Source organism: Gossypium raimondii, chromosome 11, assembly GCF_025698545.1.
Source record: "Gossypium raimondii isolate GPD5lz chromosome 11, ASM2569854v1, whole genome shotgun sequence".
Classification (NCBI taxonomy): Eukaryota; Viridiplantae; Streptophyta; class Magnoliopsida; order Malvales; family Malvaceae; genus Gossypium; species Gossypium raimondii.
This window is the reverse complement of record NC_068575.1, coordinates 34,368,587-34,373,266: the sequence shown is the minus strand read 5'-3', so window position 1 is coordinate 34,373,266 and position 4,680 is coordinate 34,368,587. Positions and strand designations below refer to the sequence as shown.

The 4,680-nt window shown below is 34.2% G+C and overlaps 1 non-coding gene across 1 annotated transcript; it reads right to left on the bottom strand.

Moving 5' to 3' along the window:
- Positions 1 to 4,573: 4,573 nt before the first annotated feature.
- LOC128035035 (small nucleolar RNA R71) lies at positions 4,574 to 4,680 on the bottom strand. Its single transcript, XR_008191439.1, has one exon. It is a non-coding gene; the product is annotated as a small nucleolar RNA R71 (small nucleolar RNA).

Here is a 4,680-nt window from a genome sequence, read left to right as displayed (position 1 = left end):
GTGAGAACTTGTAGACTTATCGGAAAGGATAAAACCCATAGGGTGTAAGTGCATCTACAAGAGGAAATGTGGATGGGAAAAACGAAACTTATAAAGCCAAACTTGTAGCAAAGGTTATACTAAAAAAGAAGGTATTGATTATGAAGAAACCTTCTCTTCGGTTGCCATGCTCAAATTAATCTACGTACTACTATCCATTGCGACGACTCTCGATTGTGAGATTTGGCAAATGGATGTCAAGACAACATTTTTGAATGACTGTCTCGAAGAAAACATCTACATGATGTAACCCACCAAATATATAGCTAAAGGAAATTAGCATGAAGTTTGCAAACTGCTTAGATCCATATATAAACTTAAGCAAGCATCCCACTCATGGAAACAAAGATTTGATCAAATGATCAAGACTTTTGGATTTGAGCAAAATGTCGATGAACCTTGTGTTTACACACATTTAGGGGATGGAAAGATAGTCTTTCTTGTTCTATACTAAATGTCATTCTACTCATTGGAAACGATGTAAGGACATTTTTATCGGTTAAAGTATGGTTAACACAATAGTTTAGTATGAAGGACTTGGAAGAAACTAATTTTTTTCTAAGTATTCGAATCCTAAGGGATCAAAAAATCAAAGTGATAACTTTTTCTCAAGCTTCATAAACAAACAAAATATTAGAGCGTTATGCAATGACCGATTTAAAAAAGGGAAATCAACCATCCATATCGGGATTTCATATCTCTTTAGAGGACTATCCTAAGACAGCTAAAGAAAGAGAAAACATGAGAAAGGTTCCTTTTGCCTCGACAGTAGGACTTCTCATGTATGTGAGGCTATGCACACAACAAGATATTTGTTTTGTAGTGGGATTGGTAAGTCGAATCAGACGGATCCATGATCAAGGCACTAGCAAGCAGTTAAGCATATACTCAAGTATTTATGGAGAACGAGGAATTATATGCTTGTGTATTCTAGAGGAGATCTCAGTCTTATCGAATACACTGATTTTGACTTCCAGACGTATCAGGATTCAAAGAAATCGATATTAGGTTGTGTTTTAGTCCTAGATAATGGGTCTATAGTGTGAACAAGTGTCAAATAGGGTTGCACTACTAACTTCACTATAGGGGGTTGGATATAAGGTATAGAAAAGCTATGACACTATAATAGTGTGGATATAGCTAAACCCAAATTAACCACATAAGGACAAAACACGTAAGGGAGACAGTAGTGTTTGACAAAATGGGAGGCGAAGTTAAAGATCACATATAAAGAAAAACCCCATAGCCAAGACACTTATGGCTAGAGAGCTCTTTGCAAAACATATAAAAGGGAAAAAGAATGTGAGACATGACTCATCTACTTCACTATGGAAATTGGGAGAGTGTTGAATCTGGTGCCTAAAGTGTAGTATTTTCGACAATATACACTTGTAATTTTTTGAATAGATTGGTTAATAAAACAAATTCATTGATTACATTAATATAATTTGTATAATTTTCCTCACATTTTTTTTTGTATACATAGCAAAATAGAAGCAAATGTTGCTCATTGGTTGTTTAATGTTCAACTAATAATAAGCGATATTATGTGGTCAGATCGTAATACAAAAAGACAGTATGTATTAGTAGACGAATTCAATAAATAAGGAACCGAAAGCTAGTGCGTTGGGTGTACAACTTCTGTAATATGTAACATCATTCACAACAGTGGAATTTATAGTCTAAAACATGGGTAAATGATATCCTCTCGTTGGCATTACATGGTTGATGAAAAGTAAACGTGGTCACGGGTCATCCGCCTTTGTGATGGATGACTTGATCACTATTTGATAGTGATTGAGTTTTCATGAAGGAAGATATAATGGTTACCATGAGATAAAATAGGATCATATTGGGAGAACATATATTATCCCAAAGAGATCAATGATATCCTATGAGGCTAATACACTAATGACAAGGTCATTGGATAAGCATTGAGTAGTTGCTTTCGTAATGGTATGTCGTTGAGGAGAGCTCAGTCACGATATTATAGTGGACTGATTTCATGACTAAATAAGTTTATAATCAATAGCAAAAAAGCCAAAACTTAATTACAAATCATTTGAGCCTCAAACACATATGTTCAATCAGTCCCTCCGCTAGCTCATTCAAACTACAAATGAATTGTATGTTTAAATAAAAATGAACGAAATGAATAGAAAATGAGAAATGAGAAACATTCAGAAATGATTATGGTTTTCTCCGAAATGGAGAAATGAAATCATTTGGAAATGAATGTAGGTTTCTAAAAATGGAAAGGGAATTGAAAATGGAAAATCGCAATCCTATATAGGATTTCATGCCTTTAGACCTAGCTAATTGTCTGTACTTAAGTAAATTTAGTTTCATTTTAGGACAGTCTATTCATAATTTTCATTGAATTACATTAAGAAGATTAGACTGTGATTAAATGTTATTATTTACTTATTTGCAGGAATGATTTGTTTGCTAGTAATTGGCATGTGCATGATGCGGAGAAAGAAATAAAGGAATGGAGGTTTGCAGTGGCAAAAGGTTGGAAAGTTTGCCAACATGAATGCCATGGCAATTCCAGGAAGATCAAGTCAACACTCAATGCATAACAGTTTTAGCCAAACTCTACTTGTACCAAAAAACTCTGTCTAAAAAATAGGGAAGAAAATTATGGGCTGGTTAGATTTACCCTAGGGAAAAAGCTTATAAAAAGCCAAAGGATGAAACCTAAAAAAGGGGAATGAAAAAGAATAACAAAAATGAGGAAACCCTAAAGGGGGCGAACAAAAAAAAGGAGAGATCCTTAGACAAAAATAAAGGGTTGTGGCTAAGTAGTGACGAGAAGAGAAAGACAAAGGCAGTCCTTCTCAACCACCATAGGACACTGTGTCACTAGAGTGTAGGATGGATAAGCAAAAGCTATCCTCTCGAAGTTCTTCTGTTATTTCTTTATTGCTTTTCGTGAATTGTTTTGTTGAAATGATATTAAATGATATTTTGATTTTGAATTTTAATTGCCGACCCATGAGCTAAATCTCATAGGGTTGGAATTACATGATGAAACCTTTATTTTCTTAATGGTTGAAGCATAAATCTGAATTAATTTACTATTTCATTCAATTTTTTTTATTTCTAAGTTGTATCGTGCAAACCTTAGACATAGATGACTATGCAGCATGCCCATAAACTAATCTAATTTTGAAAAGGTTGGAGTAGTTGGACCATAATTGAATGATATGAGCAAGTACTCAATACATACTTGTAGTAGACTCTAGACATAGAGCAATGTTCATATAGAATGAAGATGAAACAGTGCAGGGTACCGTGCTAAAGCCGTAGACATAGGTAAGGTAACTGAGATCTTTCTATCGAAAGAAGCAGGTCATTTTAGGTCTCTTTTAAGCTGTAGATTTGAGTTTTGCTGAGGCCTTACTGAAAGTAAGGGTAGATTCTTAGTAATTTCCACCTTCCAAATCAACATCGTAGAACCATTATCCTTTGCCGTAGTATCTTTGTCATAGTATTCTTGTTTATTTATTCATTTTCATATTATTCACGTAATTATTCTCGTAATTGCAATTGCATTTTACTTTTGACTTGTCATAGCATTTTCCATTATTTATCAATTACACATATCACACACATTATTGTTCCTTTAGATTACCATTGTAAACTTAACTTTGTTTTGCCATAGCATTAATCATAATTCATTATAATAACTGAACCACTTTTATACCTAATCTGATCCCTGTGAAGATGATCTTACTTATCACTTTATTACTTGATCCGACGTGTAAACTTACACAATTCGCATATCATTTCACACGCGACAAGTTTTTGGTGCTGTTACCGAGGATTAGCAATTTGGTGTAATTTGGTTTGGTTATTTTACTTAATTCCATTAGTTTATTTAACTTAGTTATATTTATTTTCTATAGGTTTGCCATCAGTGCATGAGAAGAGGCATTCCTACTAACAAAAGGTATCCTTTTGACCTAGAGATCAAGAGAACTTTACGAAGAAGGCTGTAAGAACTGCAAAAAATTGATAGGAATAGGAATGATCCTATTCTTAATGATAATCCGAATGGTCAGGATGCTAATCCTCCTGTTCGTAGGGTGATACCTGGTCTGGATGATAATCTAAATGGTCAAGATATTAATCCTCTTGTTTATCGAGTGATAGATGATCGAGACAAACTAATTTGAGAGCATGTTGTTCCAATTTTGGATGACCTGAACCAGGGATAGTTAGACCACAAATACAAGCTCAGCAATTTGAACTGAAACTGGTGATGTTTTAGACGTTGCAAATGGTAGAACAGTTTAATGGATTACCTACTAAATATCCAAGATTGCATTTAAGACTTTTTCTAGAGGGTTGTGACTCTTTTAGACATCAAGGTGTTCCTGAAGATGCTATATGACTTAAATTGTTTTCGTAATCTTTAATAGATTGTGCGAGAGCATAGCTGAATGTTTAGCCATTGGGAATAGTGACATCATAGAATGATCTTTGCCAAAGGTTTTTGCTATGGTATAATCCTCTAAATATGAATGCCAAGCTTAGAAACGACATCACAACCTTTTGACAATTAGAGGATGAAACACTATATGAAGCTTGGGAATAATTTAAAGAGTTAATTCAGAAATGTCCGATGCATGGGTT